This window comes from Podarcis filfolensis, assembly GCF_964270895.1.
Source record: "Podarcis filfolensis genome assembly, contig: HAP1_SCAFFOLD_272, whole genome shotgun sequence".
Taxonomy (NCBI): Eukaryota; Metazoa; Chordata; class Lepidosauria; order Squamata; family Lacertidae; genus Podarcis; species Podarcis filfolensis.
Genome location: NW_028149345.1, coordinates 989 through 26,380, shown reverse-complemented (window position 1 = coordinate 26,380; position 25,392 = coordinate 989). Strand labels below are relative to the sequence as shown.

The 25,392-nt window shown below is 46.5% G+C and overlaps 1 long non-coding RNA gene across 1 annotated transcript in view; it reads right to left on the bottom strand.

Moving 5' to 3' along the window:
• LOC310755112 overlaps nucleotides 1–23,708 on the bottom strand; it is a 29,880-nt gene extending 6,172 nt beyond the window's left edge. Inside the window, exons 1-2 of the long non-coding RNA XR_014544161.1 lie at nucleotides 23,228–23,708; nucleotides 2,174–2,353 (exon numbers count right to left, since the gene is read on the bottom strand). This is a non-coding gene — a long non-coding RNA (uncharacterized lncRNA). The remainder of the gene's footprint in view (nucleotides 1–2,173; nucleotides 2,354–23,227) is intronic.
• Between the last annotated feature and the right edge of the window lie 1,684 nt (nucleotides 23,709–25,392).

The following is a 25,392-nucleotide window of genomic DNA, read 5'->3' as shown; positions in this document are numbered from 1 at the left end:
TAAAACAGGATCAGGCCACAGCCCCACCTCATCCAGTATCCTGTTCCTAAAGCTGCCAACCAAATGCTAAATGGGATTCTGCAAGCAGGACCTGAGTGCAAGAGTGAGCTCTCCCGGAGACATGGCAAGGGCGGGAACCATTGCCCTGAGGCACAGTTTTTTCGAGGGCATATTTTGGTGCGCCCACCCCAGGCGCCATGAAGACACGCTCTGCCCCCCTCCCCTGCTGAGCTCACCACCTACAATTCCCAGGTTGTCAGAGGCAGGTCAACAATAACTCACAAAGCATCAGCGTATTTAACTCTTTGTTCAAAGAAACCAAACAGTTCATGCCCAAGTGAGCCCAAATAACTCTTCCCAGTAGATCACGGTTTCCCAGATTTGGGTATCTGGCTGTTTTCGGACTACAACTCGCACTACAACTCCTAGTGAGCAGGACCGGTGGTCAGGGATGATGGGAACTATAGTGCAAAAACAGCTGGAGACCCAAGTTTTGGAAACCCTGCAGTTGATCTTGCCCAACCTTAACACTAACCCTACCTCCAACCCTAATCCTAACCCTAAACCCAACCCTAACCTAACCCTACCTCCAACATAGACCCTAAACCTAACCCTATCTCCCAATGCCAAAGAAGCAGAAAGAGAACAGCCATCACCAAGTAGAAAGCACCCAAAAGGAAACACCATCAATTTTGCAGGTGGCTGTTGCCTCACATCCAAGACACCCCAGAAGATAAGAATAAAATATAGGAATTATTATTCCAGCATTATTATGAAATTTTACCATTTATTCTCATAGAACTCACTGCTGTCAGAGCAAACGTAATGGCTGCATTGGCACGTCGCGGTAAGCCATAGTTTAGTGTGGCATTCACAAGCCGGAATGAGCCAAAGTGAGCCCCACCTGCCCTGGATGTCCCCCTTTTGCCTCCCCCTCTGGTCCAGAGCACAACTTTAGCCACGCTTCTTTTTCACAAAACTCTCGGCTTGTCATTGGTGGGGCTTATAAAATACTCTGGCCACTTTGAAAGCAAGTCAACTCCAAGTCTTGGTTAAACAAACCTGAGTTTGTTATAAACCACAGACCCCCGTTTGCATGCAAAAAAAATTCAAAATATTCAGCAGAGATGAAGCAAAATGCTGTTGGGAGTCCTCTTCCTGGAGAATTTGTGCAAGCCTGAGACTCACATGGGATCATCCCAGCTTCTGCATGACACAGTACAGTGGTACCTCAGGTTAAGTATTTAATTCGTTCCAGACGTCTGTTCTTAACCTGAAACTGTTCTTAACCTGAAGCACCACTTTAGCTAATGGGGCCTCCTGCTGCTGCCGCGCCGCCGGAGCCTGATTTCTGTTCTTATCCTGAAGCAAAGTTCTTAACCTGAAGCACTATTTCTGGGTTAGCGGAGTGTGTAACCCGAAGCGTATGTAACCTGAAGCGTAGGTAACCTGAGGTGCCACTGTAATAATAATAATAATAATAATAATAATAATAATAATAATAATAATTTTATTATTATACCCCACTCATCTGGCTGGGTTTCCCTAGCCACTCTGGGCGGCTTGCAGCATATCTAAAAACATAAACAACAGGATGAGGAGGTGCTGAATGGCATCATCCAGACCTCTTTATCTGCCCTTACGTTTTTTGCTCCACCCACTTTTACCTCTGGCCCCTCCCACCACCAGCATGTGGACCCTGGAAGGTTGCCCACAGGGAAATGTGGCCCTTGGACTCATACACCTGTGGAATTGGAAGGGGTCCAAATCGACCCCTACTCCAAAACCCCCTGCCCAGAGGTACCATCTTCTCAAGTTGATTGAGGGGAACTGATGGGATGTCCTAACATCGCAAGGAGCCAAGAGGTGGAACCAAACACCCTCTGAACATCAAAAAAACACTGGGGGGCCAAAACTGCCTTGGCCTCTAGAAGCCAGTACCTATGCCTCCTGCAATACAGGAATCCGAACTAATCATTCAGGACCGAGGTGGAAAAGGTTCCCCATCATGGCTAATTGATGGCTCTTTCGTGTGACGTGCAAATGTGGCCAACGGGTGCCAGAAAGCAAAAGATAGCAGTTCCAATCAATTTAGAGTTTTGCTAAAAGCGGGAGATTTCGATCTATTCCTTAAATTACTCGGATTTCTTTTAAGGAGTTTGGGGGTACTTACCAAGGCTCTCGTGAACGGCCGACTTCTCTTTGTAGCGTTTACGTTTCCCGCGTTGTTCCAAGCAGGGGAGGCCCCCGATCTTCTCAAAGCACAGCTTCTTGTTGATGAAGAGGAAGAGGACTGCAAAGAGGACGATGAAGACCCCGACAGCTGAGAGGAACCCAATCGCTTCAGGAGTAACTGGCAGCGAGGAAAAGCACAAGGAAGAAAGCACAAGGTGTTAAGCTGGCGCTTTGCGGGGTCGTGTCGGCAAATGGGCGTTCCCAGGCGTGCATTTGCAGCGGCGATGACAACGCAGAGGGATTAAGCATTTGTAAAAAGAGGCAGGATTCCCGAGGGAGCTGCAGGAAAGGGTAGGACAAGAACAGGCCTGTTGCCTTTGGGCCCAGCTTGATGGTGCAACTGTAACCATGTCTACTCAGAAGGAAGTCCTATGGAATTTGATGGCTCTCAGTCCCAGGTAACAGCAGCCATGAAATTAAAAGATGCCTGCTTCTTGGGAGAAAAGCAATGACAAACCTAGACAGCATCTTAAAAAGCAGAGACATCACCTTGCCAACAAAGGTCCGTATAGTTAAAGCTATAGTTTTCCCAGTAGTGATGTATGGAAGTGAGAGCTGGACCATAAGGAAGGCTGATTGCCAAAGAATTGATGCTTTTGAATTATGGTGCTGGAGGAGACTCTTGAGAGTCCCATGGACAGCAAGAAGATCAAATGCATCCATTCTGAAAGAAATCAGCCCTGAGTGCTCACTGGAAGGACAGATCCTGAAGCTGAGGCTCCAATACTTTGGCCACCTCATGAGAAGAGAAGACTCCCTGGAAAAGACCCTGATGTTGGGAAAGATGGAGGGCACAAGGGGAAGGGGACGATGGAGGACGAGATGGTGGGACAGTGTTCTCAAAGCTACCAGCATGAGTTTGACCAAACTGTGGGAGGCAGTAGAAGACAGGAGTGCCTGGCGTGCTCTGATCCACCGGGTCACGAAGAGTCGGACATGACTAAACGACTAAACAACAACAATCTCCTTTGAACACAGAAGGTCCTTGGCACCTCTCGGGAGGGCTGTGAGGGAACCCCACCTGAAATCTTGAAGTGCCCCTGTCTGGCAATGTTGACGATACTGAACTACGTGAACCAATGGTTGGACTCTGGCAAAGGCAGCTTCCTATGGTCCTCAGCAAGTTTAGGGTGGCAGCCTGACAGGTGTACAGGTATATGCCTCCTGGTCTTTGATTTGCTCTAGGAGCCGTATGGGCAATCTACCTGGAAGATGAATTGTATTTCGAGGAGTTAGTGATCTGACATGGTAACCTTTCCTGCCTCTGTTTCTTCCCCCTCCTTGTCTCTTGATAAGCTCTTTGATGGCATAAGAACAGCCTTTAATGTCCTAATCTAGGCACCCCCAAACTCGGCCCTCCAGATGTTTTGGGGACTACAACTCCCATCATCCCTAGCTAATAGGAACAGTAGTCAGGGATGATGGGAATTGTAGTCCCAAAACATCTGGAGGGCCGAGTTTGGGGGTGCCTGTCCTAATCCATGGGTAGGCAACCTAAGGCCCGGGGGCCAGATGCAGCCCAATCGCCTTCTAAATCCGGCCCACGGACAGTCCGGGAATCAGCGTGTTTTTACATGAGTAGAATGTGTCATTTTATTTAAAATGCATCTCTGGGTTATTTGTGGGGCCTGCCTGGTGTCTTTACATGAGTAGAATGTGTGCTTTTATTTAAAATGCATCTCTGGGTTATTTGTGGGGCATAGGAATTCGTTCATTTCCCCCCCCAAAAAAAATATATATATATATAGTCCAGCCCCCCACAAGGTTTGAGGGACAGTGGACCGGCCCGCTGCTGAAAAAGTTTGCTGACCCCTGTAATCAGTTGGAAGTGATAGTGCTAGGTACCTTCTCTGATGTTGGACATTGTTTTGAGAAAGTGAGGCATTGGGAGGGGGTGGTTAATGAATGATCTGCACATAGCCAGTCGGGCAAGCCACACAGGCTAGCTGTCTATAGATCGGGTGGTTGTGGGCAGAGTTTTTGAGAAGCTTGTGTTCCAACTGTGGGGCTGTGCAAACTGAGGCTACCTGGGGGAGTCACTGTGCCGCTTCTTGAGGGCTTCCAAGTGGCAGATGGAAGTGCTTGCTTGGTATGTATATATTGCTTGCTGTTTAGAATAAAATCTTTCAACTTCTCACTCACTTGTGTCTTTTTATTACTTCTGAATCTCATTTTAAAAGAACCACCTTGCATTTGGCAAGACAGAGAAAATGTTCCCACTATTCTGAGTCCTTGCCTTCTGTCCCACTTAGGGACAGAAAACTGTTAGAATTCCTGCTCCATGATTGCAGTCATGGGATTTTTGTCTATCACATGACGGTGTATGTTTCGACTCCACAGAGTGGGAAGTGATGGAGACAGGATGTTTGTGTTACTGTGTTTCGTGAAGTGGGACTATTGTCCTTTGTTCTTTTTCCTCTTTGCTGTCTGATGCTAGAGAGAGAGGGAGCCATGGTGACGTGCTTTGTGTGTGTTTATATGTAAATAAAGTAGATTAGCCAAAATGCTGAGTTGCTAAGGTCTGTTACGCAACTGTGAAAACTCTGCAGATCTCTAAGTGTGCCGATGTCTGTTGGCATCAGTCGCTGTGATGTTTGGGCAGAAGAAAGCTTTTGAAGCTCCCGAACAATCGACCAGGAGGGAGAGAACATGCCAGTCGGGCATGTGTCTCTGCCAGGGTCCTACTCGAGTGTAGGCTGAACTCCTGACAAAAAGGACTGAGGGTGTCAACCCAAAAGGAACATTGAAGAAGCGCAAACAGCTCCTCTCTGGGAGCAGAGAGTGCCTGATTAAGGTGCCTCCGTCCCCCCTCCCCAATCGATGTGACAACTGAATTGAGGCAATGGGGGACATGTCTGCACCACTTAGAAGTCCTGTCTCTTTGTCTGCTATGGTAGCTGTGGCACCCCTTTTGTGTTGTGCCCTCCCCAACACAAACACATACAAGCGACAGCTAGTTTGCCACTGGTGCCAAGGTGCTTTCTCAAAATTCCAAACGTGCCCACTAGGGTCGCTAGGCCCTGGCTTAGCTTAAGCAAAGTGGTGGTCTCATGTGCCTTCTGACACACACACCCTTTTTTTTTTTGCTGTGGATGGCATCTGTCTGTCTCAAGAGACCATGGAGTGCCCCTCCGGACATGAAGTCAAACTGCTGCATTAGCAGCACTAAAGCACCTTAAGGTCCATAAATAGCAACACCCTAAAGGTCCCGGGCCCTAAGGCAGTCAGATTAACCTCAACCAGGGCCAGGGCCTTTTCAACACTGGCTCCAGCCTGGTGGAACGCTCTGTCTCATGAGACCAGGGCCCTGCAGGGTCTGATTTCTTTCTGCAGGGCCTGTAAGACAGAGTTGTTCCACCTGGCCATTGGCTTGGAATCAACTTGATCCCCTCCCCCTCTTTCCTTTTTCCTTCTGTGATGGAACTCCTATTTGGGGACTTCCCTGGCTTTTTTCTGGCCCACGTAGTTGCCAGTCTGGATAGTTTGCCTTGGTGAAGACTTGACGTTTTCATCCCCAAAAAGTTTTTGATTTGAGTTTCTACTGAAACGAGGCTGCATTTTAATGTTGTATTTTAATCTTGTTATTAAGTTGTATTTTAATCAATTGTTTTAATACCTGGTGTTAGCCGCCCTGAGTCCAGTCTTGGCTGGGGAGGGCGGGGTATAAATAAATTTTATTATTATCATTATTATTATGTGGCACGCCCCCCCCCCACACTGCAGAACGCAAGCCTGGGTGGTATTTATGGAGGTCCTGGGCTGCCCAGATGACGAGACTCGCCCCTCCCAGCCTGGCTCACGTGGTCCAAAGGAAAGCAGAGCAAGACATTGAGCACCAGCTTGGCTACAGGAGCTGATGGAAGGAGGCATTCAAGGCGCCATCCAACCATTTTAAAGATTTGTGTAGGGTTTACTCCTGAGCCTTTTCTACTGCCGAAGATTTCCTGGAAGGCAGCAGAGATTCAGGATCAGAGTTTTTCTTCTCCTAGATGGGCTCCCTTTCCACCTGCCCCTCACGTCCCTCTACAGCACATTCAGAAACCGCCTTCTTGACCGCTGGACCCACGATTGCTTTGTCTGCTAGAGCCGGTCTTTGCATGAAGGGAAATCCCTAACTCATCGAGGGTTTGAGACCTGTCGGCTACCCTCACCTGGTTTAGCCGGCCAGTTGAAGCAGTTTCTGGGATATGCTTAAATGTAATGCCCAGCGAAGATCACAGAAGCCAGAAGTACAGGAATGGGATATATCGCTGCCCTACCCCAATGAGTTTCTTGTCCTGCTCCAGGACAGGCAATCAGTTAAATATATCATGCGAACAAGAAAGAAAGAAAGCTAAAAACTCCGCAGAATGAATTATACAAAGCGAGAAATTACACAACCGTTCTAGAATTCCGTAATTTTTACAGGTTGCAGAAACCAGCCTTTCCTGGTGCAGGAGTGGGAGAAAGCTGCTAGCCACCATGCCCAGAAATTGCTCACTCTAGGAAAATTGACTATGCACCCCAAGATTTGGGATTTTCTCCAAACCTGTGCAAAAGATTTGCAGGGTTTTTGTTTTTTTGCAGAGAAACCCCTGTGTTTTGCAGCACTCGCTCATTCAGCAAAGGAGATGGTCTTGGAAGAGTGCAAGGCACAATCATCAGTGGCAAACTATTGCTACCACCACAGCTTTCATTTAAAAGAAAAAAAAGGGGGGACTTTTTAAGTGCACACAAAGCAATTCCTCAACTGCATCAGAGGGAGATTCAATCCGTGCACATTTAACTTGGGGGGGGGGCAGCAGCATTGTCAGCCAAGGCTCCTTTTAATGCCAGTTTCATTCCCGACTTTTGGGGTAGGAGGTGGAGCAGAGATAATAGGGAAGCTCGCGTTACTGGTACTTTTCCAATTAGAAACCCACCACCACCCAATCAGCGGCCCATAAACTGTTCTTATGCCGTTTGCGCTAATTGAATTTCATTATACATTTGGAGCAACACATTATTTCCCTGCTGGTTCCTATAGCACCCTTCATAACGAGGGGCTAATTATATAGCGTGTGTATTTGCATGCACACACACACACACACAAGACTGCACACCAAGAGAACTTGTGTGGGCCGTAGCTCTGAGGAAAGGCCACGTGGAGCAGACTTGGGCAATCTTGCACTGGATTTAATGCACAACGCCTCTGCCAGCAGCATAAACTGTGCACAGGTGGCACCGGGATGGGCTGTACCTCAGATGCCGTGCACACAGAAAGCCGAAGGTTCGATCCCTGGGATCTCCAGGAAGGACTGGGAGAAATCCTTGCTAACCACCTGCTGTTCCACTCCCAGGAACACAGGAAGTTGTTTTATAAAATAGTCAGCCCATGGGTCCAATTAGCTTGGTACTGTCTACACTGACTGGCAGCCATTTTCCAGGGTTTTCATAGCTGTCAGCTGACAGATTTGAAAATAAGGGACCTGCAGCCTTGAAAATAAGGGATCAGCAGCCAAAATAAGGGATTTTCCGAACACAGGTATGTTCAACTTCTGAGCCCCTCCGAGCCAAAGGCAGAAAGCCCAGCCAGCAGCCAAACGAAGCCTCAAGCGGTGGTTCCCACAGCACAGCAACCAGGCAAAGGGGATGCAGCAAGGAAAACCACCGTCACCTCTCCACTGGGAAGTGAGTCCCCAGGCAACGTGGTTGATTTGATCGGGACAAGGCATGCCAGCTCCACCCCCCAGTCGTTCTTAGACTCCTTATTGGGTGAGCAACGCAGCCAAGCAACACAGTTGGAGTCTCCCTCCTCTCTGGCTGGCAGGGAGGGAGAGGAGCTGCTTCCTTTGAAACCCGGGAAATTTAAGAGACATCATCAATAAGGGACAGCAGCAGGACACAGCGCTGGGATAAAGGACTTTCCCACCAAATAAGGGACGGTTGACAGCTATGGGGTTTTAGGCCTTAACTGGAGATGCCAAGGATTCAACTTCGGACTTTATGTATGCAAAGCAGATGCACACACCCCCTCAGCTGGTTCAATCCCCAGTATCTCCAGGAAAAACCAGCAAGAGAGTCTTGCATCCACACGAAAGCTTATACCAGAACAAACTTAGTTGGTCTATAAGGTGCTACTGGACAATTCATTATTATTATTATTTTATTTTGACTGCGCCAGACCAACACAGCTACCTACCTGAATCTAGACTAATAATAATAATAAATATTCCTCTGCAGTTTGGATGGAAATGGGAAAACAACAACAACAACAACAACAACAATTTATTATTTATACCCCACCCATCTGGCTGGGCTCCCCAGTCACTCTGGGTGGCTTCCAACAAAACATTAAAATACAGTAATGCATCAAACATTAAAAGCTTCCCTAGGCAGGGCTGCCTTCAGATGTCTTCTAAAAGTCTGGTAGTTGTTGTTCTCTTTGACATCTGGTGGGGGGCATTCCACAGGGAGGGTGCCACTACCGAGAAGGCCCTCTGCCTGGTTCCCTGTAACTTGGCTTCTCACAGTGAGGGAACCGCCAGAAGGCCCTCGGTGCTGGACCCCAGTGTCTGGGCAGAACGATGGGGGTGGAGACGCTCTTTCAGATATACTGGACCGAGGGCATTTAGGGCTTTAAAGGTCAGCACCAACACTTTGAATTGTGCTGGGAAACCTACTTATATAAGCAAGTTATATGATGTTAGTCTTTGAGGTGCGGCAGGACTCTGCTGTGTTTGCTGCAGAAGGCTACTCCTCTGGAAATATTTATCCAGGGTGATTGGCTGCATGGGGACAGAGTTCAGCACACAAGCAGCTGAACATGCCACAGGCTCTGCAATGGCTTCTGTTGGCGATGTCCACAGTAAAAAAAAGAAATATGGAAGCAGATTGGCCCACGTACTGATTAGTCCTAGAAATAGATAAAGACAAGCCTACATTGAAAAAATACGAGGGAATTATAAGTCACCTAACGGATTGGTTGGGACGCAGGTGGCGCTGTGAGTTGAACCACAGAGCCTAGGACTTGTCGATCAGAAGATCGGCAGTTCAAATCCCCACGACGGGGTGAGCTCCCGTTGCTCAGTCCCTGCTCCTGCCAACCTAGCAGTTTGAAAGCACGTCAAAGTGCAAGTAGATAAATAGGTACCACTCCGGCGGGAAGGTAAACGGTGTTTCTGTGCGCTGCTCTGGTTCGCCAGAAGTGGCTTAGTCATGCTGGCCACATGACCCGGAAGCTGTACGCCGGCTCCCTCGGCCAATAAAGTGAGATGAGCGCCGCAACCCCAGAGTCGGTCACGACTGGACCTAATGGTCAGGGGTCCCTTTACCTTTACCTAACAGATGGGTTACAATATTTTCAGTTACAGCAAAGATTGGCCATGGATTTAAAACAAGGAATTGCAAAAGAAACATCAAAGTTTGAAAGAGAATTAATTTTTATCAAAGGAAAAAATATTTCACGAATCTACGATTACCTTTTGGAATGGGAAACAAAAGAAGAACAAGTCAAGGCAGTTATGGTGAAATGAGCACAGGATTTTGGATGCAGGCTCAGCGCAGGCATTGAAACAAACTCATGGTGACAGCATATACAGCATATATGGCCCCCTCTGAGTGTTCACTCTTAGCAGTACAGTGGTACCTCAGGTTATAGACTCTTCAGGTTACATACGCTTCAGGTTACAGACTCCGCTAACCCAGAAACAGTACCTCAGGTTATGAACTTTGCTTCAGGATGAGAACAGAAATCGCGCGGTAGCAGTGGGAGGCCCCATTAGCTAAAGTGCTACCACAGGTTAAGAACAGTTTCAGGTTAAGAACGGACCTCTGGAATGAATTAAGTTCTTAACCCGAGGTACCACTGTAGAGGAAGTTGTCTTGCAAAGTCTCATCCATCATGCCGGCAACTGATGCTCTAAGCCTAATCCACAGCTATAAGACAAGTGCATTCAGGATAGTTCAGGACAGATGGTCAGCTAAGGTTGCAGGTTCGATCCTTGTGCGGTACAGCTGCATATTCCTGCACTGCAGAGGGATAAACTACATGCTCCTCAAGGTCCTTTCCAACTCTATAATTCTATGATTTGAACGGTGGCCCCAAGTGCTTTGGCTTACCAGTAGTACATGTGAAAAGGATCTAGGGGTCTTGGTGGACCACAAGCTTAACACGAGTCAATGGCGTGATGCAGCAGCAAAAAAAAGCAAATGCTATTCTAGGCTGCATCAACAGAAGTATAGCGTCCAGATCAAGGGAAGTCATAGTACCACTCTATTCTGTTTTAGTCAAACCACACCTGGAGTCCTGTATCCAATTCTGGGTGCCACAATTTAAGAAGGATGCTGACAAGCTGGAACGTGTGCAGAGGAGGGTGACCAAGATGATCAAGGGACTGGGAACCAAGCGTTCCTTATGAGCAACGGTTGAAGGAGCTGGGTATGTTTAGCCTGGAAAAGAGGAGACTGAGAGGAGATAGAATAGCCATCTTCAAATATCTGAAGGGCTGTCCCCTGGAAGATGGAGCAAGCTTGTTTTCTCCTGCTCTGGTGGGTAGGACTCGAACCCATGGCTTCAAGTTACAAGAAATGAGATTCTAACTATAGGAAGAACTTTCTGACAGTATGAGCTGTTTGACAGTGGAATGGTCTCACTCGGGAGGTTGTGGACTCTCCTTCCTTGGAGGTTTTTAAGCAGAGGTTGGGTGTCTACCTGTCATGGATGCTTTAGCTGAGATTCCTGCATCGCAGAGGGTTGGACAAGACGACTCTTTGAAATCTCTTCTAACTCTACAATTTCATGATTCTATGGTATAGGTCTGCAGTGAATGTATGTTATTTTCACTTCCTGAAAAGAAAAAACCGCGCCTTCACAGCTGTGGGAGAGTGTGTCCCGAAAACAGCAATTAGCTTTCTGAAAAACAAGGTGCGACCAAGTGACGCGTTGTCAGGTTCTGTGGATCACGCCTGAGCAACGGCAAGGTGGCTAATGCTTTAGCAGAGAGCAAACCAGAGCCCAGCCCGGCACTCTGTGCCAAAATCAGCGCTGGAATTAAGCTGAGAAACAGCACTGCTTGGTTAGTTAATGCTCGAATAAAGAACATGATGCACCTTGTGCAATATCAGCCAGCCCGTTCTCTCAAATCAGCAGGTAAAGCCCTCCTGGTGGTCCCTCCTCTGTATGAGGTAGGAGGCGTGGAGTCCAGGAAAGGGCCTTTTTAGTGGTGGCTCCCTCCTTCTAAGGTGCATCTAGCCCCATCTCTCTATAGCTTTAGGTGGCTAGTCAAGACACACCTTTTTCAGCAGCTGTTTGGAGGAAGAGGGACCTGAAGGCTGGCGCTATAAGTAACTGTGCTTTGCTGGTTTGTGATGTGTTTTTAAGCATTGTGGTGTTTTATGAATTTTTCTTATCTATTGGCCCATTCGTTCTACACTGGCTTGTGCAAAGTTCTCTAAATAACTAAATAGTGCTGCAAATGGGGAAATGATGTGCAATTAGCCCACTTTTCCCTTCATCCTTGAAGCAGGCACTTAAATCATTTTATTTTTCAAGGTCAAGAAGAAAGAGCACACAAACCTTCTCCTTGAAAAGTGGCCTCTGCACCTTTAAATGAGTGGTGAGTGATGCTTGCATCATAATTAAAATATGAAATGACTCTGAAAATCCTACTTTTTAAAAACCTGTGTGTTTGCACTTACGGTTGAATTCCCGGAAACAGGCATGTCCAACTTTCAAGAGACTGTGATCTACTCACAGCATAAGAAAACAGGCAGTGATCTACCAAAGTTTTTAGGAAGCCAAAGTTTTTAGGGAACCAGTAGATCGTGATCGACCTGTTGGCCATCACTGCCCTAAAAAATGCAAATGAAACAGAAACTATGCTGTCTGCCACCTGATAAATGATATACTTTTTAAAAAAACGTATTTTGTTTATCTATGAATTGCCTTTTGCATGGCTCAAGGAGGTTTATAATCCTGCAATAAAAACTAACTCAAGTTTAAAAAAAATACAAGAAACAATTAAAATGGGTTTTAAAACCGAATTCTAATATACACTTTAAAACAATAAACAAAACAAAAAAATCCACCCAATTGGAAAAGCTTATTTGGTTGATCCTGTATTCATCTACTAAAAAGCAGGGGGTGATCAAGCTGGAATAGATTAGTACCTGCAAAATAGTGCAGGTACATGAGTCAAAGCAATCATTCGGAAGCAAGAAACATGCAGTGTTAAGAGGATGCACACATGCGACTTACCAGCATTTGTAGAAAAGTCTTTCCTTCCTGTGTCAAAGAGAAACAGGGAGACACTTTTACAACGGTACTTGCCATCTGCCGTTTTTAAAAGTCGTGTATTAAAAATATTTTAAAAATAATAATAATAATAATGTTATGCTGCCTGATTAAATGTAGGCACTTTTAGCTGATTGATTGATTCCTCAAACCAATTTATTGATTAAACTCTGGGGCCCTGTCAGACATATCCAGACCGAAAAAGATGGTTTCATAAAATCATAGAATCTTAAGAGTTGGAAGGGACCCGAGGGTCATCTAGTCCAACCCCCTGCGATGCAGGAATCTCAGGTGGAGCATCCATGGCAGATGGCCATCCAACCTCTGCTTGAAAACCTCCAAGGAAGGAGAGTCCACCACCTCTCGTGGGAGTCTGTTCTGCTGCCGAACAGCTCTTAATGTCAGGACTTTTTCTGAATGTTTCACACGTACAATATTTACGGCTGAAACTCTGCACCAACAGAGTTCATCCACACTTGCATTTACTCTGCTTTTATCCCCCAGGGAAACCTGCAGGTTAGCGCTTAAACCAGGGGTCAGCAAACTTTTTCAGCAGGGGGCCGGTCCACTGTCCCTCAGACCTTGTGGGGGGCCAGACTACATTTTGAAAAAATAAAATAAAATGAACAAATTCCTATGCCCCACAAATAACCCAGAGATGCATTTTAAATAAAAGGACACATTCTACTCATGTAAAAACACGCTGATTCCCGGACCGTCCATGGGCCGGATTTAGAAGGCAATTGGGCCACATCCAGCCCCCGGGCCTTAGTTTGCCTACCCATGGTTTAACTAAAGTTCCCACTGACCTCAATGGGAATGACTAACACTGGACTGCCTGTTCCTTTGCATTCGAAGGTGTGCAAAAGGGCATGGTTTCTCTTTTATGCATGGCGTACAATAGCACGGTCAGTGCTCAGTCTATGCTCAGTCAAGCTTCTTTCCTTGAGTGAAAATTACAGCCTGCTCTGCATCCAAGCCTCGCAGCTCATTCTTCTCCTCCTTGCCAATTTGTGTGTTTGTGTGATTGCGATTATCAGGGTCACCTTTGGGGACGGCAGAGGGAGTCACACAAACGCCCCGTCCCCTGCAGCAGGCAAGAGGCGATTGCAACAATTCCGTCTCCGGCTTGTTTGAAATAGATAATCAGCCGAGAGAGCTTCTGTCCTGCGAAAACACACACGTTTTATTTCTGGAGTGTTTGCACATTGCGTGCGCCTCACACATGAATAAAAGCGCCACCTGTTTGAGGCCGATAACTGCAGCTCACGATGCGCCGTATCAGTCGCTCGCTGCAACAGCAGGCCGCTTTGTAAAAGCGACGCTCCGGCAGCTCTGACGTGACCCACATTTTGTTAAAACAGCTGCGTGCTGTTCAGTTTGCTTTAATAAGCCTCTGCTTGAGCTTCTCCGAGTTTGCACAGAAGCCCGTTTCTTCTACCCCGACGCGCTGCAGAGATAAGCTTGAAAGTGTGCTGTCAGCACTGGGTGAAAAGTCACGAGTTCGAGGGTGGGGGATCTGGGGAACATCAGGATAGTGGTGGGCTTTGGGGTCCCTGGACAGACCCTCTAAGTGTCCCTATTTTCCAGGGACAGCCCGGATTTACAGAAGCTGTCCTGGTTTCTGATTTGATCTTGGAATATCCCTCTTTTCTTTAGGACGTCATAATAATAATAATAATAATAATAATAATAATAATAATAATAATTTTATTTACTGTATTTTTCGCTCTATAAGACACACCAGACCACAAGACGCACCTAGTTTTTGGAGGAGGAAAACAAGAAAAAAAATATTCTGAATCTCAGAAGCCAGAACAGCAAGAGGGATCGCTGCGCAGTGAAAGCAGCAATCCATCTTGCTGTTCTGGCTTCTGGGATAGCTGCGCAGCCTGCATTCGCTCCATAAGACGCACACACATTTCCCCTTACTTTTTAGGAGGGAAAAAGTGAGTCTTATAGAGCAAAAAATACGGTATACCCCATCCATCTGGCTGGGTTGCCCCTGACACTCTAGGCGGCTTCCAACACACATAAAAATAGTAACAAAACATCAAAAAATAATAGTAACAATCAGATCCTATATAAAAAGTCACAAAAACTTATTCTCCTATTCTCATTGGAGAAATGTTGGTGGGGATGGATTTATGCGACCCTCAAGCCAAGGAGATGAGTAGCCCAGGACAGGGACTTTTTTAATGTTTAATGTTTTGTTGTGTTGTGTTTTTATCTATGTTAGATGCCACCCAGAATGGCTGGGGCAAGCCAGTCAGATGGGCAGGGTGTAAATAATAAAATTAGTAGTAGTAGTCTGGAATAGGATGTCCCTATTGGAGGGTATGATATTAAGGATAGGTAGAACATAGACTGGGATCCATATGATTTGCAGTAGATGGGGAAAGGTTCCTTTTCAACAACAAAAGAGGCTAGTAGCCATTGATGACCACCAGATATGGGGAAGTCACTCCGTAAGCCATCTCAGCAGAAGAGTGGAGTAAAAATGCTTTGAAATAAGAGCTGGGAAGCTTGCAACCCTCTAGATATTTCTGGACTCCAACTCCCATCATTCTGATCATTGATCCTGCTGCTGATGGGACTTGAAGTCCAACGATGGCTTGAGGGCCAAAGGCTCCCATTGCTGCTTCAAATAAATGGTAAAAAATGCTTTGAACAAACAAAATGAGAGGAAAGAGTCTCTGTTTCTTGCAGGTGAAGCAGGGGGGGAAACCTAGTTTGAAGAATTAAAAACTTGTGCATGCTTCATTCTATGAAAGATTACGAAAAAGCACACTATAAGGAGCATCCAGCAAATAGGTGTAGTTGGTCAAGGGAGCCGTGAACTCAAAAAAAAGCCTCTGCCCTAAACCAACTCAGCAGATTCATTAGGTTTTGAACAACCAAAACCATCTTCCTCTCTCTCTCTCTTCTCTCTCTCCTCTCTTCCTCCTCTCTTCTCAAAGGCAGAAATTCCTTGTCTGCCATACCAGCACACCTTGCAAAACCCACTTAAAACTCCCCCCCCCAGTTGTCATTAGATTCCTCTTATCCTACATCTGGATGAACTTAAGATAGTTGACTTTTCTCTGATCACAGGGTAGCCTTACAAGCACAACCTGTTCTTTCCTGGAACAAAATCTTGAGTTGCATTAACAAGCCTTCTGTCATTCCAGGCCAAGGGTAGGCAACCTAAGGCCCGGGGGCCGGATGCGGCTCATTCGCCTTCTCAATCCGGCCAGTGGACGGTCCGGGAATCAGCGTGTTTTTACATGAGTAGAATGTGTCCTTTTATTTAAAATGCATCTCTGGGTCATTTTGTGGGGCCTGCCTGGTGTTTTTACATGGGGCACAGGAATTCATTCATTTTGTTTATTTTTTCAAAATATAATCTGGCCCACCACATGGTCTGAGGGTCGGTGGACCGGCCCACGGCTGAAAAAGGTTTCTTCCAGGCAAATCACTAGAAGGCAGAAGTGTACTCCTGCCACAGACCCTATACCTGAAAGCAGCTTTTTGTGTCAATTTATATACTTATATATAGTTATAAGGGACGCGGGTGGTGCTGTGGTCTAAACCACAGAGCCTAGGGCTTGCTGATCAGAAGATCGGCGGTTCGAATCCCCGCAATGGGGTGAGCTCCCGTTGCTCGGTCCCTGCTCCTGCCAACCTAGCAGTTCGAAAGCACGTCAAAGTGCAAGTAGATAAATAGGTACCGCTCCGGCAGGAAGGTAAACGGCGTTTCCGTGTGCTGCTCTGGTTCGCCAGAAGCGGCTTAGTCATGCTGGCCCCATGACCCGGAAGCTGTACGCCGGCTCCCTCGGCCAATAAAGCGAGATGAGCGCCGCAACCCCAGAGTCGGCCACGACTGGACCTAATGGTCAAGGGTCCCTTTACCTTTACCTATTGTTCGTTTGCAGATGGTTGCCTTGGTGATATTATCAATTGCAGTAGTCATTGTATCACCACCCTGTTCATTGTTTCATTGTTATGCACTGACTGGCAGCAGCTCTCCGAGGTTTCAGGTAGTGAGTTTTTGCCAGCCCTACCTAGAGATGCCGGGATTTGAACCTGGGACCTGCTGCGTGCAAAGCAGATGCTCTGCCACTGAGCTATGGTCCTTTCCCTGAGATGTTGCACCACTGAGCTATCGTCCTTCCTCCTACGTGCCAAGGAGGCATCACAGATTTCTTAGAGTTGGAAGGGACCCGAGGGTCATCTAGTCCAACCCCCTGCAATGCAGGGATCTCAGCTAAAGCATCCCTGACAGATGACCAACCAACTTCTGCTTTAAAGCAGGCACCCCCAAACTCAGCCCTCCAGCTGTTTTGGGACTACAACTCCCATCATCCCTAGCTAACAGGACCAGTGGTCAGGGATGATGGGAGTTGTAGTCCCAAAACAGCTGAAGAGACGAGTTTGGGGATGCCTGCTTTAAAATCTCCAAGGAAGGAGAGTCCACCACCACTGTTGAATGTATCCTCCTTGCACACCATCTAAAGGCCACATGGGATATGGCATTAGTCATGTGAATACAGTCAGTGTGTCTGCTTTGGTTATGTAAATAGCAGCAGCGAAGGAGCAAAGGGCACCTCTCAGAAGCTGCTATTTACATTTCAAGGGACGCCTCAAACACAAGGCACATCACACTTAACTGAAGGAACAGTTGAAGGAGCTGCGTATGTTTAGCTTGGAAAAGGGGAGGTATGACAGCCATCTTCAAATACAGTGGTACCTCAGTTTTCGACCGTCTACACTGAGGAACATTTCGGTTTTTGAACCCTTTTCGGAAGTCGAACGTGCCACGTGGCTTCCGATTGAGTTTTCGGTTTTCAAACATTTCGGAACTTGAACAGTCTTCCGGAACGGATTATGCTCAAAAACCGAGGGACCACTGTATCTTAAGCCTTTCAACTTAACCCCCCAAGTCCCCTTCCCAGCCAAAAGTATTTTCTTCTGAGTTTGCTCACAGTCTACTCAAAGTGGGTTTAAATTCGGCCGTAATATTCAGCTAGTCCAGGCATGGCCAAACTTGGCCCTCCAGCTGTTTTGGGACTACAACTACCATCATCCCTAGCTAAAAGGACCAGTGGTTAGGGATGGTGGGAATTGTAGTCCCAAAACAGCTGAAGGGCCAAGTTTGGCTATGCCTGAGCTAGCCGGATAGCACCTTTAGCTGGCATAAAATGAATGGCCACTTTTTATCTTACACAAACATCTGGGCTCTGCAGACATGCCTCTGCCTCTTAATGTTTTATGGCCTTTTGGCCTCTCTCCCTCCCCTACAGACCGTGTGAGAAAAAGAGCAAGCTATCAGACACATCTCACACCCTGAAAACTGAAGAGTAGACTCTTGAGAGTCCCACGGACTGCAAGAAGATCAAACCTCTCCATTCTTAAGGAAATCAGCCCTGAGTGCTCACTGGAAGGACAGATCCTGAAGCTGAGACTCCAATACTTTGGCCACCTCAGGAGAAGAGAAGACTCCCTGGAAAAGACCCTGAGGCTGGGGAAAATGGAGGGCACAAGGAGAAGGGGACGACAGAGGACAAGATGGTTGGACAGTGTTCTCAAAGCTACCAGGCATGAGTTTGACCAAACTGCGGAATGCAGTGGAAGACAGGAGTGCCTGGCGTGCTCTGGTCCATGGGGTCACGAAGAGTCGGACACGACTAAACGACTAAACAACAACAACAACACAAGTCGTGTCGCACAAAATGGGCTCCGTCCACATCTCATGCTTCAATACATCTGTTGAGCCTTTAAAATTGTCACAAGACCCCGTGGGCCCATCCAGATGACCTGTGTGTTCACCCCGATTCGATTGTGGGGAGGTTATTAGGCAATGAGCCGTCATTCTGAATTGGTCCCAATTTGCTTGCTAAGCTGGTTCTAACCTCTTCCCATTCATTCATCTCGTGCTTTTCCACGCATGACCCCCCCCCCATCACTTCCCCGACCACAAAAAACCCGACATTTGGTGCTTTCGTAAGTGGATTTGTTGAATGAGCATTTTTAAGTTAGGGTTAAAGGTAAAGGTAAAGGGACCCCTGACCATTAGGTCCGGTCGTGACCGACTCTGGGGTTGCGGCGCTCATCTCGCTTTACTGGCCGAGGGAGCTGGCGTGCAGCTTCCGGGTCATGTGGCCAGCATGACTAAGCCACTTCCGGCGAACCAGAGCAGTGCACGGAAACACCGTTTACCTTCCCACCGGAGCAGTACCTATTTATCTACTTGCACTTTGATGTGCTTTTGAACTGCTAGGTTGGCAGGAGCAGGGACCGAGCAACGGGAGCTCACCCCATTGCGGGGATTCGAACCGCCGACCTTCTGATCAGCAAGTCCTAGGCTCTGTGGTTTAACCCACAGAGCCAATCTGGACACAAAAGAAGTTAGCCAAAGTTGTTTGGTTTCGGAGCTGTTTTTTGTGAAATTCCCCAACATCTACGCTTCCGACAAGGGTTGCTGTACATCTGGATTTTCCCCGAAATTTAAGCGATTTCCGCCCAGGTGCTGTTTATGAGGGCCGAATACAAGCTTGGTCCAGGAAATTCCAGACATTTGGCAACCCTACTTTAAAGAGGACTTAAACTGCAGAAAAATAAATTTAAGATATGCGCCTGATTCGCACCCACAAAATACAGGTAGCGACCTTAGCTGTTTTTGCTGCACTGATCCAAGCATCTGTAGCCATCCCTCCATTCACTCCTGTCATTCTGTCCTTTCCCCAAAATTTTTGCAAGTTGTAGCCTGGCAAACAGCTGACTGCAGTCTCATGAACCATATCACTCTGGAATTCTTCTTACCCTTCCCCCCCATAAGAGATATGTGAACATCTTTGTTACTATGGCAACACCCGGATGCAATATTTTGAGTCAATGAAGATGGTTTACATCAGTGCTAGAATACCTTGCAATCTGCAGTCATCTTCTGAAGAGAGCAAGTTCTTACTCCTCCCCTGAGATGTCTACAAAATCCAGCAGGCCCTTAAATTAGAAGTCAGAGGAACAGATACACCCTGATTTCACTCCCAAGAAGGACAATTCCAGCTATGGACTGAGTGTAAGAGGAGCCAGAACCGTATGTGGCTTGAATTTCTTGCTCCCCTGAATTTTTAACTGAAGAAATAATAATACAGGATTTTAAATGAAACCTGGGACTCAGCTGCAAATAAAACATTTTACGTGTGCTTTAAGTGCAATATACAAGGTGTCACTAGATGGTGAAGGTGAGTGTTATGAAAAAAATCAATGTACCTTTTAAAATGCTTTTTTAAAAAAGCATTTTCAAAGTGGTTTTTATATCTGACTAGATTCCACCCTGGAGTGAATTTGTATCCATGCATTCCAACACACACTCACACACACACACACACACACACACACACACACACCAAGTTCTCCATTTGAGCTCTTCTGGAAATAGAGACAATACCTGCAAGACCCCCATGGAAGGGGCAAAACAACACTGCAAGTGGCAGTGGTGTACCTGAAGGAGCGTCTCCACCCCCATCGTTCAGAGGTCCACCTCTGAGGGTCTTCTGCTGGTTCTCCCACTGCGAGAAGCAAAGCTACAGGGAACCAGACAGAGGGCCTTCTCGGTAATGGCACCTGCCCTGTGGAACACCCTCCCATCCGATGTCAAGGAAATAAACAGCTCTCTGACTTTTAGAAGACACCTGAAGGCAGCCCTGTTTCAGGAAGTTTTTAATGTTTGATGTTTTATCGTGTTTTAAATATTCTGTTGGGAGCTGCCCAGAGTGGCTGGGGAAACGAAGCCAGATGTTCAAGGTATAAATATATTATTATTATTAATAATAATAATAATAATAATAATAATAATAATAATAGAGAGCCAGCATGGTGTAATGGTTAAGAGCAGTGGACTCGTAATCTGGGGAACCGGGTTCGTGTCTCCGCTCCTCCACATGCAGCTGCTGGGTGACCTTGGGCCAGTCACACTTCTCTGAAGTCTCTCAGCCCCACTCACCTCACAGAGTGTTTGTTGTGGGGGAGGAAGGGAAAGGAGATTGTTAGCCGCTTTGAGACTCCTTAAGGGGAGTGAAAGGCAGGGTATCAAATCCAAACTCTTCTGCTTATTATAATTATTATCATTATTATCATTATTTTGTGGTCCCTTCAAACTATACAGTCGTACAATTCTATTGCCTAAAACTCATATGATTCAATCAATAAAGATTTCTTTAAGCCGGTGACAGCCCTGCTTATTGGCAATGCAGCACTACACTATTATTATGTAGGAAAACGATGACATCGTCTCCTACCTCAAAACAGGCCCTTCAGCTTCCGCACAACCCATAAGAGAAAGGTTTCAGAGATTTCCCATTCTCCGTTCTTGCATCCCCCGTCCTCTCCTGCAACTCCGTTCAGTTTAGCCCTTCCATTTTAGACCCCCTGCGTGGCAATTTACTGCATCCAGAATTTGGCCCGCTGCCCCCTTTTCCAAACCCTGGTCCAAAAGCTCCCCCATCAAACTGACTCCAGGTGATGTAGCTCTAAGCCCTTCCTCTCAAGGTTGAATGCGTTTCCTTGGCAACCGGCCTGACCTCCATTACTCCGGGGAGCAAAGATGCTCTGCCAAAGAGCTTTCCGTTTAATCAGCCCCTGTCCTTTTAACAGTAACAGGACTTCCCGTCCGCAGAGCAGGTTGCCCAGACAAAACAGGGGCCTCTTGCAGGTCTGGCTTGCGGCTATTTATCTGCCTCCGTTCGGGGCACACGCTTTTAAAATAAAATAAATAAACGGTTACGTAAAACGAATAAGTAGGCCAAGATGTACTTAACGCTTGCCCTGAAGACACTCTTCCTGTCCTCTGTGTGTGTGAGTGCGTGTTTTGGCAGGGGTAGCTAATAGCTATTTCAGGATCCGCAGGCAGAGGAAAAAAATTACGAGACTAACATGCACTCTCAGAACAGCGCCTGATCAGCAGATCAAGAGGCTTCTCCTTAATTTTAAAGCTCTCTGCAGCTTCGTGCTGGACACACCTCTCTGGCTTTGTGCCCCCAAAATCCAACTCTGCAACAGTTGGGCTAACTTTAGAGTTTCTGCCATGTTCTAAGGGAAGAAAGTAAGAGCAAACTAATAGTACTACTTTATTGCAGACCTGGAGTCCTGTGTGCAGTCTGGGCACCACAGTTTAAGAAGGACATTGAAAAGTTGGAAGGTGTACAGAGGAGGATGATCAAGGGTCTGGAAACCAAGCCTTATGAGGGAATTGGGTGCGTTTAGCCTAGAAAAGGTGACAACAGTCACAAAATTAAAAGACACCTGCTTCTTGGGAGAAAAGCAATGATAAACCTAGACAGCATCTTAAAAAGCAGAGACATCACCTTGCCAACAAAGGTCTGTATAGTTAAAGCTATGGTTTTCCCAGTAGTGGTGTATGGAAGTGAGAGCTGGACCATAAAGAAGGCTGATCGCCGAAGAATTGATGCTTTTGAATTATGGTGCTTGAGGAGACTCTTGAGAGTCCCATGGACAGCAAGAAGAGCAAACCTATCCATTCTGAAGGAAATCAGCCCTGAGTGCTCACTGGAAGGACAGATCCTGAAGCTGAGACTCCAATACTTTGGCCACCTCATGAGAAGAGAAGACTGCCTAGAAAAGACCCTGATGTTGGGAAAGATGGAGGGCACAAGGAGAAGGGGACGACAGAGGACGAGATGGTTGGACACTGTTCTTGAAGCTACAAACATGAGTTTGACCAAACTGCGGGAGGCAGTGGAAGACAGGAGGGCCTGGTGTGCTCTGCTCCATGGGGTCATGAAGAGTCGGACACGACTAAATGACTAAACAACAACAACAGCCTAGAAAAGAGAAGACTGAGAGGTGGTGTAACAGCCGTCTTCAAATATCTAAAGGGGGGTCATGTGAAAGAGGGAACAAGCTTGTATTCTGCTGCTCCAGAGGGTAGGACACAGACCAATGGCTTCAAGTTACAAGAAAGGAGATTCTGACTCAACTTCAGGAAGAAATTTCTGACAGAAAAAGCTGTTTGACAGTGGAACGGTATCCCTTGGGAGGTCGTGGACTCTCCTTCCTTGGAGGTTTTAAGCAGAGGTTGGACAGCCATCTGCCATGGATGCTGAAGTTGAGGTTCCTGCATTGCAAGGGGGTTGGGCTAGATGACCCCTGGGGTATCTCCTAACTCTACACGAGAAGACTGGAGAGTGGAATGCAGGAGTGACAGACTGCGAGACACCATGGGGAACTGGCAGACCTAAATTTTGGGGGCCATGAAGCTTGAGCTGTTAAGGAGGCCCCTTCGCAACCAGCCATGAGGTCTGGGTAACCGCTGTTATCTTCTTCAGTGAGGTTGTTCCATGACATTGAGTAAAATTGCTCTACTGGCTTATCTAACATGTCAAAGTCACTGGTGTGAATAAAAAATTCCTATGCCTTATAGTTTTTTAGTCATGTGACTCAAATTGGGTTTACTAAACCTGTTATTTCTAAGCAATGTAGACTAAAGTAGCTTCATTAGTTGCATAGTAAATCTAACCCTGTCCTGGGGACCCTGTTCTCCTCACATAAACAGCAGCAGCAGATTTCTCAGCAAACCTTGGTATAATATTCTAACATGGAAAACTACAGAAACACATTCAAAACACAAGATTTGTTGGCAATGGAACTCAGAGAGAAAGGGAGAGAGGCAGAATGCATGGAAAAGTTCCCTTCTGTTCATGCCATTATTATGAAAGAAACGTTTAGAGCAAAACGACTTACATAGCTTGTGCTTCTGCTGAGTAGTAATTCAGAGGTCACCCATTACTTGCACCCACAAAGTAATCCCAGGTGTTTCTTTTGTTTCATTTGCAGGTGGTGGATTCTGAGAATGCTGCAACTCTCAAAGAGATTCCAGGTTTCTCCCTTGCAGGACAGATTACTCAACGTGGATTTTTATTTCTTATTATTGGAGCTGTTGGTGATCAGAGTTGGCTGGATGCAAGAAGGAAAAGTTCTATGCCCACATGATTTAGAAGGTAGGGAGTGGCGACTTCTCTCTAATGTGCTGTATTGTCCCACGAAAGGAGGAAGTTTACGGGTCTGTAAACATGTGAGTATCACCCAAGGAATGTTAGCCAAAGAGATTGCTGAGAAACCGGCTTAACTTGTTTCCGCTGCAACACCATTAGGCTGCTTACACCTGCCTAGATCATTGGTACCATTCAAAAGGATACTGGTTTGGGGCACCCAGCTGTTGGTGTACGAGCCAGGACCAAAATTGGTACCAAGTGTGCTGAATAAGGTTCAATATGATCTCAAGACCTAAACTTCAGCATTTATTTATTTACCTCCTAAAATTTATACACCACTTTTTTTGTAAACAACCACAACAACCTCAAAGCGGTTTACATCAAATGCAATGGTAAAATCAAGGAAGATTTACAACCCTACTTAAAACACACCAAATTTTAAATGCTAAAAGAGATTAAAATGGCCTCAATTATGTTCCAGAGACAGTGCCGAAAGCCAAAATCCTGTATAATCAAATCATATTGGGTTCAACAGTGGGAGGGATTGCAACATCACCAACAAAAATCCTGACCCTCGTCCCCTTTGATGTGATTTGTTATTTTTTTGCCAAGTATACAAAGCTGAATGTTCCCAAGTAAAATGTGAGTAAATTATGAGTTACCTGTGTGTATTATACACATAAAGTATAATAATTAGTTTGACTTTAAGAAAAGCAGTGCACGAACAGCTCAAGTCATAAAGTGGCCTTCCTTGACACAAGAAGTTGTTGGGAGATGGGCAAAGCTTGACTGGTCTGGAACCATCAAATCCCTTGTCTAAATCCATTTAAAACAGATCCCCCCTCCATTCCCTGCTCAAAGAACTCATTACAGATACTGAGTATGAGATGTGGGGAAGCTGTGGCCCTATAGATGCCGTTGGACGACAACTCCCATCACCCCATGCCACTGGCCACGTTGGCTGGGAGGCCAAAGACATAGCCCCTCCATCACAACCTTTGGCAGAAGACATAACGCATCTCCTGTGGAACGCTGGCAGGCAGATTGGAGCATAGGTGCATAATTCACTGGGCCTTATCTGCTCAGTACCTCCCCGAGTGCCTCTATGCGCCCGAGGCATCCTGCAAGTTGCGTTTTCAGTGGAGTTACTGTACACCATGGACAAAACGTTCCAAAGTAAATCAAAAAGTCCCTGGCTCTTTGAGGGCAGAGCTATGTGGCTCTCGGCCTCACAACATGAGATTTATTCATTGCTGCACGCAGTTAGATTTTTAAGAGTTTGATTTTTAACAGGCTGGATTTCTTCTGTTCCCACAAGCCTCTTCAAAAGCATGCACACAGAAGGCCCCTGGCACATTTGCTTTTAGGGAACTTCTGAGAGTTTTTGCACATTTCAGGCCACAGTATTCACCTCTTGTTTAGTTGATTAGTCGTGTCCGACTCTTCGTGACCCCATGGCCAGAGCATGCCAGGCACTCCTGTCTTCCACTGCCTCCCAGAGTTTCGTCAACTTCATGTTGGTTGCTTCTATAACCGTCCATCTTGTCCTCTGCCGTCCCCTTCTCCTTGTGCCCTCAATCTCACCCAACATCAGAGGGTTTTTTTTTCCAGAGAGTCTTCTCTTCTCATGAGGAGGCCAAAGTATTTGAGCCTCAGCTCCAGGATCTGTCCTTCCAATGAGCACTTCTTGCTGGACCACAAACCAGATGAAAAACAAAAATTGCCCCTCAGCGGCCCCGCCCTGCTCTATCCTGTTGTTTTGCCAGAACAAAGATGGCGGCCCTACACGACACACTTACTCCCACAGGAGGCAGCAATGGCTGCCAACCTAGATGGCTTCAAAAACGGGGTTTGGCCAATTCATGGAGCAGAGAGCTATCAATGGCTACTAGACCTGATGGCTATGTTCTCCTT